Source organism: Myotis yumanensis, unplaced genomic scaffold (assembly GCF_028538775.1).
Source record: "Myotis yumanensis isolate MYYU_CA2020_CCGP unplaced genomic scaffold, mMyoYum1.0.hap1 SCAF_15, whole genome shotgun sequence".
Taxonomy (NCBI): Eukaryota; Metazoa; Chordata; class Mammalia; order Chiroptera; family Vespertilionidae; genus Myotis; species Myotis yumanensis.
Genome location: NW_027223766.1, coordinates 16,766,085 through 16,779,018, shown reverse-complemented (window position 1 = coordinate 16,779,018; position 12,934 = coordinate 16,766,085). Strand labels below are relative to the sequence as shown.

Sequence of the window (12,934 nt, the reverse complement as noted above, 5' to 3'; positions counted from 1 at the left end):
TGAATGCTGTGAAGATTAAAGAAATTCTGACTTGGAAAGCAACTAACCAGCCCAGCATAGAAACATTAGTTATTAGTCCTTTCCCTTTCTATACACATGTTTCTCGCTTTCTTCTAGCTCTTTGGTCTATTTTCATTTTACCTGTTACATTGGTGGTTGTGAATGGTCACTTCGTGTTAAAAAATTGCTTGTAATTAGAGAACATTTTATTGTTAATATTATTCATGATAATTTTTCCTCTTTAGTGTAAAAGAATGATTTGACTTCATACCAAATTCATTGAAGGGTGTTTAACAAAACCCTGCTTTAAAAGGAAAAAAAAAAAAGCATTTCTTTTCTCCAAAACCAAGTACCAGTCTTCAGAGACTCTGATTTTCTTCCCATGCCTCATATTATTTTTCTGTTTTAGCCCAATGCCTAGACACTGATTATTTGCAACTGTTATCAAAATTCCGGATGAAAACAGAATCATCTGGTAGACTCTTTAACTAAAATTGTGTCCAGATGTTTAGTGTTATGTAGCCATTGTTCATTACATATGTGGAAGTTGGTCAGGGATACAGTGAGCACCTGCTTTGAAGGGTCACCTTATTTCAGGGTCACCTCGTGTTGCCAGGAAGTCTCACAGCTTGGCAAAGACCATCAGGCCCCCTATGACTGCGAAGTTGAACAATGAACCATTAGTGGTCTCACTTCCCCACGTCTCTGAGCTATTTACCCAGTTTGCATTAGTGGTAACAATATTTTGCCATACATTTCACTGTGTATCTTAGATTGTCAAACCCTTTATGCACAACTTATGCTACTGTCAGTATTAACTCTCAGTCTTGATTATGAAGAAAGCAGGGGCAGGAATTGCTGAACCGAATCAGAAGAAAAAGCATTGATTGAATTCAATCCACTCAAAACACTTATTGAGCACTTACTATGTATATGTGGAATCCAGAGGTGAATCAGCTCATATCCCTGACATGACGTAGCACACAAGGGAGAAAGGCATGTACTGTATAAAAGTAACCATCATACAAGGCAGATCAGAAGAGATGAGACAACACGTATGATCAGACTGCTTTGGAGCACAGAGGAGGGAACAATATGTTAGGCTGGAAGAATTGGGAAAGGCATTTTAGAAGAGGTGGCTTTTGAAAAAGGCCACATAGGATTTTGAAGGCATCCATCAGAGGGTGGAGAAGAGTGTTTTAGAATATGATGAAACTTCTTTGCCGGAAGCTGGTCCATCCTTGCTGCTTGACACAGTCGCTGCAGGAAAGAAACATCTGCACAGCATATGTTTCAAGGGACCTGGCATATATAGCATATTGTTCTTAATATGTTTGCTCTCCTTAGTGCCATGTGTTTTAACCAAGGTCACCTCTCTGAGAAAGGTTGTTTCCCCAGGTGGGGATTTTCCCCGGAGGTTAGGGAGGGAATACAACCCCTTAATTAAGTGCCAGGCGGGTAGTTAAGCTACATAATCTTTACTCCCTGGAATGGAGATAAGAAACGCCCTAACCTTTGTAATAGAAATGGACAGGATGAAAATCGGCTGGTATAAATATGGATGTAACAAGACAATAAACATCAGATCCTCATCAGATCCTAACCAGAGCTTGGTTGGAGTTCCTAACCAGAACTTTGGCTGGAGTTCCTGGCTAGAGGTCCTGACTAGGCTGCTGATCAACTGAAGGCTGTCTTCGTGTCATTCCTTCTTCGCCGACTCCGTCCACACCTTTGGGGACCCCTGGACCTGCTGGGGTTGGACTCCAGCATCTGGCACCCAACGTGGGGCACGAACCCACGACCCTGGGATTAAAAGTCCCATGCTCTACCGACTCCACTGCTTCACGACGGGCGCCTCTTCCAGGATTCATTCATTAGTTTTTTGTTGTTGTTTTTGTTTTTTTTTTCCATTCACGAGGGTAGTAAGGCCTGGTTGAAAGCCATGGAGAGCACTTTCCCTGCCGCCGGCTTCCTGTACTGGGTGGGCGTGGGCACCGTGGCCTACCTCGCCCTGCGCATCTCGTACTCGCTCTTCACGGCCTTTCAAGTCTGGGGTTTGGATCACAGGCCTGGAGTTGGACCAGAGCTCGGTGAATGGGCAGTTGTCACAGGTAGTACTGATGGAATTGGGAAATCATATGCAGAAGAGTTGGCAAAGTGTGGAATGAAGGTTGCCCTTATCAGCAGGTCCCAGGATAAACTGAATGAGGTTTCCCATGAAATAAGAGAAAAATTCAAAGTGGAAACAAAGACGATTGCTGCTGACTTTGCATCCGAAGATATATATGATAAAATTAAAACAAGCTTGGCAGGCCTTAAAATTGGTGTTTTAGTGAACAACGTGGGAGTATCATATGAGTATCCTGAATACTTTTTGGAAATTCCTGACTTGGACAGTACCATCAAGAAAATGTTAAATGTTAACATTCTTTCTGTTTGTAAGATGACACACTTGGTGCTGCCTGGCATGGTAGAAAGATCTAAAGGCGTGATTCTGAACATCTCCTCCGCCAGTGGCATGGGCCCAGTTCCAATGCTGACCATCTACTCTGCCACCAAGGCTTTTGTAGATTTCTTCTCTCAGTGCATCCATGAGGAATATAAGAGCAAGGGCATCTTTGTGCAGAGTATTCTGCCCTTCTTTGTAGCTACGAAACTGGCTAAAATCCGGAAACCATTTTTGACCGTACCCTCTTCAGAGGCATATGTGAAGTCGGCGTTGAAAACAGTGAGGTTGAAAACCCGAACCAATGGATACCCGATCCATTCTCTTATGGGTACAATTGTCTGCATGCTGCCTCCTTCGTTAAATTTGAGACTGGCCATGCATATGGGCAAGTCCACGCGGGCTCGCTATCTGAAGAAAGCCAAGAAGAACTAAGCGTTGATAACTGCTCTGCATAGCTCGGCCAGATGCTCCAGCCTCCACATGCTCCCCGAGGGCCACCCACCCAGCTCCCAAATCTTCAGGCGTTTTAATAGTTACTGATAAGGCTGAATGTGGCCATAATCAGGAAGGAAGCAGGAGCTCCTGACATGTATTCTGGATGCTACCAGCAGCAGTTATTGTGTAGTTTAATATAAATGCTCATATCAGTTGGATGTAGAACTAATATTAACAAGAACAACTTAATGGGAAGGCGCACAAGTTCAGCAAATCACAGAAGGATAGAGTCGGGCATAAGGCCCAACAGTTTCATCTGGCCCAAAGTGTCAATGACGACTCTTGTATCTTCTCTGAAACATACTTTAAAAAGTCATGGCCAGCTACTCGCTTTTTTTTTTTTTTTTTTTTTTTTTAACAGTTTGAGGGACTGGAGATGAATGGATTTACAAGGGGAGGACACACTGCAGTTTGCATAGTTCTTTGTAAGCTTTTCTAAAGGCCTGTCCCCCTTTGTATGTTATATGGAACTATCTTTTTCCAAGCAGCTAATGACAAAAATAATTTGGAGTTTTTACACGGGAAGCCTATAAAAATATGCTTTCCTCTAACATTTCTTCTCAGTTTAAATGTATGTAGCTACTTTAAGGTGTATGGTATGATTTACAGAGGTAAATGGGCCAAAATGTACACTGAGCCAGCCAGCCACCTGTGGTGCCACTAAAACCCTGCCCAGGAAAGTGGCCTGGTGGACCCGAGGCCTGGTTTCTGTGCTTGTTTCCCATTTCTACCTTGGACCACAGGGAAAGGGGCAGCTGAAGGAAAGGGCTGTGTCAGGATGCTGCCTTCTTCCCTTTCTTCTCCTTCTTTTTTCTAAACACTTCCTTGTAGTTCTTTTGCTTTCTTTTCTTTTTCTCTCTACTACCCTCCATCCTCCATAACAGCTGACCCAGAGGACACAGCTTATTCCTCCTCGGACACTGACACCACCATCAAGCACGGCCCTGATGGACCCTTTGATGCAGCCCTTCAACTCGCTGATGCTTTGGGAAGCCCGTCGCCAGTGACGCCGCCCACTAGCCAGACCAACAAAGACAATCAAACCAACAACTTGAGGACAGCTGAAATCTCTTGACTGAAGAGGCCGGCAACCTTCTAAGGAACGGGGCTCCTTGTGCGCTTCATCCACTATGTTTATAGCTATGCTTGTTGTCATTGCTTGCCAGTCTTCTTCCGAGTCTTAAACAGCCCAATCTGAGAGGTGGTCACTGATTTGCATGCGCTATCATTTAAAAAATAAAAAAGGGGGAATTTGCCGGAAGCCGGTCCATCCTTGCTGCTTGACACAGTCGCTGCAGGAAAGAAACATCTGCACAGCATATGTTTCAAGGGACCTGGCATATATAGCATATTGTTCTTAATATGTTTGCTCTCCTTAGTGCCATGTGTTTTAACCAAGGTCACCTCTCTGAGAAAGGTTGTTTCCCCAGGTGGGGATTTTCCCCGGAGGTTAGGGAGGGGATACAACCCCTTAATTAAGTGCCAGGCGGGTAGTTAAGCTACATAATCTTTACTCCCTGGAATGGAGATAAGAAACGCCCTAACCTTTGTAATAGAAATGGACAGGATGAAAATCGGCTGGTATAAATACAGATGTAACAAGACAATAAACATCAGATCCTGATCAGATCCTAACCAGAGCTTGGTTGGAGTTCCTAACCAGAACTTTGGCTGGAGATCCTGGCTAGAGGTCCTGACTAGGCTGCTGATCAACTGAAGGCTGTCTTCGTGTCATTCCTTCTTCGCCGACTCCGTCCACACCTTTGGGGACCCCTGGACCTGCTGGGGTTGGACTCCAGCACTTCTTAACTTTGTTTGCAAAGCCTCGCAAGGGGCATGGTCTGGCCCTGCGATCTCTGGGTAATCTTGCCTGAACACACTCCCATCTTCTCTCTGGTCCAGCTACGCTGACCTGTCTCCGTTTCTGCTACCCTGTTTCCTGGCCTATGATTTCTACACATGCTGCTCCTTCTGACTGGAACATTCCCACCACCTGTTCAACTGGCTAGCTCCTAATTATCCTTTTTTTTTTTTTAATATTTTTTTATTAATTTCAGAGAGGATGGAAGAGGGAGAGAGAAATAGAAACATCCATGATGAGAGAGAATCATTGATTGGCTGCCTCCTGCTCGAGCCCGCAACCTGGGCATGTGCCCTTGCCCGGAATTGAACCTGGGACCCTTTGGTCCGCAGGTTGACACTCTACCCACTGAGCCAAACCGGTTAGGGCTCCTAATTATCCTTTAGTCCCAGCTCAAGTGCCACCTCCTCAGGGAAGCCTTCCCTGACCTCCCCGATGAAAGAAAATCTCCAAAATAGGCTCCATACCATCACTTGATGAATGTCTTCCTGTCCCCTGGGTCATAAGCTCCATGAGGGCAGTAAGTGTGTGCTTTTTCACCTTTGTATTGCCCGCGTCTAACATGATGCTTGGTACCAGCAGGTGCTTAATAACTAGCTATTGAATGAATAAATGAATTAACATGAGCCAAGGAAAACAAAGAGGTGAAAGAGCACAAGGTGTTTGGAAACTGTTGAAAAATCTGGTTTGACTGAAGAAGTAATTCTCAAATTGATGTTCGGAGACCATGCTGATGAACAAGTTGCACAGAGGTAAATTTGGGGGTAAAATTAAATAATGTCTGTATTTTCCCAAAGCATAAAAAATACATTAGTGGGCAGATTTCTCTACTTAAAATTTTTCTCACATATATGCTACTTAAACATTTGAAGGCTGCTAGAGTGTTTGTTTTTCCTGCTAATAAGCAGTTGTGAAGAACAAAATAAATGAATGTGCAGCAAATAATATCAGGAGAAATACGTTAATCATGATTAATTTGACAGCATAATCATTATTGACATGTGCTCACGGATATTGTATTGTGCAAGCGTATAACTGTTATATTTTTCATGAGTTAAGTTGTTCCTAATTGATATAATTGCCCTTCTACTGCAAAGATGTAGAAGGGGTTGGCCAGAATCAAACATTCATGGGAAAAATGTAAGTTCACTAAATCATCCATATAGCTTGAAATATTATAATTTTGCAACTGCATAGATAAAACATCTGGGTGATTAGATGGATTTTTCATTTTCCATCCAATTATTTTAGTTATATACTCCTTAAAGAGCTTAATATCACCATGGTAACTTTACATTATATATGGACATTCTGCCTTTGCTACATATTAATTATCTGAAAGTAATTTAGGACTTAAAAATCACAATTGTTTCACTCCATTTCTGTATTGTTATCAGAGTTTCCCAGTATCCTATTTTCTAATTCAAAAGTCTCTGTTAAAAGTATATTGTAATTTAAAACTCTAGTTTAGTCTAGGATTTTGTTGCCTGTTATATGTTCCTAAAGTATTCATTTTATTCTTTTTTTCTTCCTCTCTTTTATTTAATCATTAAATTATCTTATTTTATTTGGCTTTATACTAAAATAACTCAATATATTATCCTGACCTCACCAAAGCTAGACATATGCACAGCATTTACTTAATTGAACCTTTCTGGCTTGTCTTGTTCTATATTTAAGCCTCCATTATGCGATGCTATTTACTTGATTTATTGGGTTTGGCTTACATGTTTTATAAATTGTGACTGTTGGGAAAATTTTAAAGAGATTGACTTGGCCTGATAGGGGAGTTTTATATTGAGGACTCATTGCCATTGAAGTTACATTTGTTTAAAAAATATCCATTTTAATAAGGACCTTGATCTTGGAGTAAATAATACTGGCTTCCAGAAGCTAGGACAAAGGGTTCCTTCCAGTTTTAGATTCTCTCCCTTACCCCAAGGGTTAGAATTTGTTTAAAATCTCTACTTAAGACTAACTTTAAACTCCAGGGTGAGGGGTTGGAAATTCAGTCACTGAGATGTTTCAGAATCTCTGAATAGAGGGCATTATGTAGGCCCTAAATTTAAATGCTTTTCTATGTTGCCCTCTTTCCATCCAGAAGTTTGGGCTTCTGCCTAAGTCCTCTTCTGAGGGTTTATACTCCTTCTCTAAGGCTACCTTTATGTTACATAGGTAGTGTAATAGTTACCTCATTAACAAAGTTTAATGAGCATTACTCATTAAATGGACTAATATCCTTTAATATCCTCTAATGAAAGGGACTATTTCAATATAAAATACTGCTTTTGCTTTTCCTTGTGGTCTGAATTCCTAATTTTGCATGGTTTTTGCTATACTTAGTAACATATGGAGTGCTACTTACTGCGTGCCACGCACTGTGCTAAGTGCTAGGGGGTCAAGACTAAATTAAACACATTCCCTGCCCTTAAGGAGCTCACAAATACCTGAGGAGGTAAAGGGGACATATTCAAGGTGTAGTGGTGACATTCAAGAAGGGCAGTGGGCAGCACTACCTGGCCAGTGGAAAGGAGGAGCGGGGAAAACTTCAGGGAAGAAGTGGCCCTTGAGCTGAGTCATAAAAAAATTGGATCTAATGAGTCACACACATGGGAAAGGCATTCCAGGAAAGCACACAGCACAAGTGGAGCTGTGATACCTCACCCTTCATTTATTCACTCAACAAATATTTACTGAGCAGGTTCTGTGCGAATAGAAGACAGGGCTCTGCCTCAAGAAGTGCACTGCCTGGTGGGGACAGAAGACCCAATGAGCAACCAACGTCAAGACAGTACTGCAAGCATAATAACAACAACAGAGGGGCTCCCAGGGTGACCCAGAGCTCAGAGGAAGGCCTTCCAATCTAGAGTCCTCTTCCGGTTTGACCGAAGGTATCAGTCTATTTGGAGATGTTTGCTGCGCTAAGGTACTGCCCCCTGGATCTGCCTGAGTGAACTCGACTCATTCTGACACTGTAATTTGGTTTTCAGGGTTGCCCCTCAGAGTGTCTGCCCTATGTTGCTACTCCCCAGCCCAGACTCCAGCTATCCCAGGTGCCCCTGGGGTCCCAATGTGCTTTGTGCTCAGGACTTCAGAATTAAGAAAATGTGTCAAGAGAGCAATCTTTCCAAAGACTCAAAGGTGTGGAAGAGTCCCTAAGAGATGGATCGGAAGTGTCGCTCCTTGTCGTTTCCAAACCAACTTATTAAAAATGTAACATTTCAGACCCCCTTCTCAGACTCACCAAATTTTTTAGATATATTTTATTTATTGATTTAAGAGAGGGAGGGAGAGGAAGAGAGAGATAGAAACATCAATGATGAGAAAGAATCATTTGGACTGGCTGCCTCCTGCATGCCCCCACTGGGGATTGAGTCTGCAACCCTGGCATGTGGCCTGACCAGGAATTGAACTGTGGCTTTCTGGTTCATAGGTCGACGCTCAACCACTGAGCCATGCAGGAGGTCACTGGTTCGATCCCCGGTCAGAGCACATGCTCTGGTTGTGGGCTTGATCCCCAGTAGGGGTGGTACAGCAGGCAGCCGATTGATATTTCTCTCTCATCAGTGTTTCTATCTTTCCCTCTCCTGTCTTCTCTCTCTAAAGTCAATTTAAAAAAACATATTTTTAAAAAGCCTTTATTTGCACAAAAAGGAAAACTTCTTGGGTTAGAAAATTTTACTAACTTAAATAGCATATTCCTACTTGCCAAACAGATTTTCCTTAAGTATTATTTATTATTATTATTATTATTTTTTTTTTTGCAATAATGCTTCTTTCTTCTGTTTTGCATAAAGGGCCCTAGAATGTTGCAGCCCTGACATTCTAAGCCAGTGATGGCGAACCTTTTGAGCTCGGCGTGTCAGCATTTTGAAAAACCCTAACTTAACTCTGGTGCCATGTCACACATAGAAATTTTTTGATATTTGCAACCATAGTAAAACAAAGACTTATATTTTCGATATTTATTTTATATATTTAAATGCCATTTAACAAAGAAAAATCAACCAACAAAATGAGTGCGCGTGTCACCTCTGACACGCGTGTCCTAGGTTCGCCATCACTGTCTAAGCCTTAAGGTGTTTTCCTTTCCCCTAAAATCTGATAACCAGTATGTCCAGTCACTTCTGCCGGAGAATGCTTCCAACTTGCCTTGTGGTAGGAATGGCTCTCCTTATACCTTTTCAGAGCCATTGCTATGCCCAGCACAGTGCTACCAAGATGGTAACGTGATGAAAGGTAGGACTCCAGTGTCCTGCACTTTATTATCTGTGAGTCCCCTAAGTCAAAGCAATGATGTTGACTCAAGAGGGGGCATTTATGGATGAGCACCCATCCGTGGTCCATTCTACAAAAAAGCATGAAATTTCTTTTTACTAGCAAAAACATAGTAAATACAAAATTGTTAGGCTTTCCTCAAGACATCAAAATTTTATAATAGGCATCATATAGTCTTCTCTTTATTGTGTAACGTAAAGGAATCACTACCTCCTGACAGCAATCATTTTCTGCATACTTGTAAGTATTTTTGTAACTTGTTCAAGGACTCGAGCACTCTGCCTCAGAGTCCCTTGGGTCTGTCCTATGCGCATGCTCTCTCTGTGCCTTTAGCTTGTGGTTCCTCCCGCCTGAGGGTCTGGCCCCATCCTCTCTATCTGTGAATGTGTAGCCTCTTCTTTTAACATTCAGTTCAAGCCTGAACACCTCCAAGAAATCCTTACTCGATTGACTGAACTCTTGGAAAGACATCACTTTTCCAATTTCCATACCTTTCCACTAAATTAGCCCTTAATCCAGGTTGTTATGGTTTTTACTTCTTCGGAGCATAAAGTAAATCATTCATCTCATCGCTGTGGAGGATGAGGAGGGAAATCTACCTTAAGGGTCCTGGAAGCTCTTTATTCCCCACCAAAGCGTTTTTTCTTCCATGGATTAAATTTTTAAAAATCTAAGTCTTTGAATTCCGATTTACCCTCTTATCTTTAATATAAACCTCACATTGCCGGATTAATTATTCTAGAGTAAAGTTTTCATAATATTAGTTTCATATTGAGAAGATTTCCTTTGCTTTTAATTACCCAAATTCTAAAGGCCAAATGCAGGGCTGGCATAGGAGGCCGAAGCATCTGATCAAAGCCACTGTATGGTGTGGCCACTCACCAATTCCCCATACAAACTCCTGTTCCAGATGATAAATCATTTCCCCCACTTTCTAAATGTAAAATGGAGATTTTTCTGCCTTTGCTTTTAAAAATATATATCTTTATTGTTGAAAATATTACAGTCATCTCCTATATCCCCATTAACTCCTCCACCCTGTACCCCGCCCCGCCCCCAGGCCTTCATCATACTATTGACTGTGACCATGGGTTATGCATATACGCATATAAATTCTTTGGTTAAGCTCTCCCTGCCCCAACCCACCCCTTCCCTCTGAGATTCCTGTCTGTTGCATGCTTTCATGTCTCTGGAACTATTTTGCTCATCAGTTTATTTTGTTCATTAAATTCCACATATGAGTGAGATCATGTGATTTTTGTCTTTCTCTGACTGGCTTATTCCCTTTAGCATAATCTTGCTTTTGCTTTTGCCCATTGCCAATGACACTTCCCCCCTGCTATGCAATTGCTCATTACTTCAAGATTCAGCCCAAGCCTGACTCTTGGAAGTCTACTCCACAGGTGATTCTAACCATCCAAGACCTTATTGTACTATTTACATCACTCTGTGTCCAGTATGTAACTAACCTGTAAATTCCTCGAAGGCAGAATCACTTATTTTTTTTTTTTACATCTTTAAAAAAAATTCTTGTTAATTCTCACCCAAGGATATTTTTCTATTGATTTTTAGAGAGAAGGGGGAGAGAGACGGAGAGGAAGACACATTCATGTGAGAGAGACCCATGGATTGGTTGCCTCCCGCAAGTCCCCAGACCTGGTTTGGGGATAGAACCTGCAATCAAGGTACGTGCCCTTGACTGGAATCGAACCTGGGACCCTTCAGTCCACAGGCCAGCGCTCTATCCACAGAGCCAAACCCGATAGGGCCAGAATCACTTCTCTTTCCTCACTGGACTTTGAGCCCCTTGAGGTCAGGATCACTGTTATGTCATCAATGCATTTCTAATGTCTAGTATGATTCCTGGTACACAGTAGGTGCTTAGTAAATGTTTTAAAAGAATTAATGAGTTAATAAACTGCTCTAAGTGGATACAGGGCTCAATATGTGTCCTTCTCTGAGAAGCCTTAGTTTGCAAGGAAGAGAAAATGTTACAGTTCATTCTGTAGCCTGAGTCTGGGGAAAGGGATATTTGTGGTTAGGCAGCCAATCCGGGGGGTTGGGGGGGGGGGGGGTGGGGGAGGTTGGGGGGTGTCTTTATACTATGGGTCATTTTTAGCAATACCCTAGGGTGACTAACAATTGCCCCAACTCGCTATACTTCTGGGCAGTTCTGCCACACTTGGGTGAGAGATCAGCTCATTTTATTTTGCATCTCCACCCCTCCCACCAGCCTGGATGTGGCTTCATCTTTAAATACCTAGCTGTAGGACTTCCATTCAGCCAGATTTCGGGCAGTTCTGAATGATGGTTATTCTGTAGTTTAGTTGTAATTTTGATGTGGTTGTGGGAGAGCATTAGATTTTTTTTTTTAATTCAAAATTACAACAACCCAATGGACCTAATCTTGATTCTACCTTTTACATTTGGAGTTTAGGGTTTTATTAATTTCTTTCACTTATTGGTGTCCACTAGTTTTGCTAACAACTTCAGTAAATGTTTCTACTACTTAAGAGATTTTGTGTGCGACATTGAATGCTGTATTATGGGCGCACGCTATAAATACTGTTTAAAATTAGATGGCAAAGACTTCCAATTTACATCCTGCCAACTGTTTTACCACACTTTTTTTCTTGCCTGTTTGCCTGCCATGTTATCCTCCATAATGAGTGAGTTACAGTAATTGTAGCTGGAAAAATCATCATGCAAGGGGGGGAAAAAAAAAAGCTCAAAACCTGCCTTATTTTTAAATCAGTAAAGCTTCTGTCATTTTTTGGCCGAGTTACAGCTTCACAGCAAAGTCAAAGAACCAGTAGAGTAAATGCCACGTGGGGAAAGGCTCCGTTGAAGCATAAATTAACTGTATTTCATTTTCCCTTAATAAAGAATTTCAGTTTTTCCACAGTTAACTGTATAATCAATTTGCTCCCCTGCTGGTTTGCTAACTTGCTGTTGGCTGTACTTCAATAATATTGAGCCGAGCCTGGAAGGAGAGAAGGAGGAGGAGCTGATCTTACTGAGAAGAAATAAGAGGCTGTGATAGAACATAGTTTCTCCTTCTGGAATTTTGCTGGGCCTTAGCGTAAAGGGGTTGCCCCCAAGACCCCACGCTCCTGTGGTCAGCCAGCTCTCACAGAGCTTCTGTAATCACGTTTTGGTGATTGGATGATGTAACATTTGAAATCCTTCTCAGTTTTTTTCAACCTTGGGTTTACCAGCCCTTGAGTGCTTCTGGAAGACTTTTTGATTTACTTTTTTGTTTTTCATCATTTAACTCTGCAAGAATTGAGAGTTCTAAGTAAGAAACTATTTTAAGTAAAGTTGGCTCCATGAGTAATGCAACATAACTTTATATCAAACGCTGCTGTGTAATCAGCACTTTAATTGTAAAATTATCCTACTGGAAGGGTTGGAGAGAGCACAGAAAAAATACATTCTATCCTAACTGCTGATTTTGTTCTTCCTGCCCTTCCCATGACTAGAAATTATACCCTATACTATGGGTTTGTTCACTAACTTACTTGTAATTCCACATCTCCCCCCGCTTCCCCCAACCCAGTTCTCTGGATTACAAGACACAAGTTAAACATACAAGATAAACAAATATTATCTTTAGTCACAGAATCACCAGACAAAAAGCTCCTCAGGGCGCGCTGTCTCCACCCCTCCACACGGCTATTTCTGCTCCTCATTCCTCAAGCAGCATTTCAATTTGAAGACAGGACACTTTGTAGAATTCGGAGAAGCAGAGCGCACCGCAGTCAGACAGCCAGCAGCCCCTCTATCAGCTTCAGGGCTGGGTGCCCAAAATTTGATTTGTGCCAGAGAGCGTCATAGTCACATTAACCCTT

General features: G+C 41.9%; 1 pseudogene; it reads left to right on the top strand.

Annotated features, from left to right (window-relative positions):
• The first annotated feature begins 1,942 nt into the window (after positions 1-1,942).
• Positions 1,943-2,983, top strand: LOC138992975 (very-long-chain 3-oxoacyl-CoA reductase pseudogene; annotated as a pseudogene).
• Positions 2,984-12,934: the final 9,951 nt, after the last annotated feature.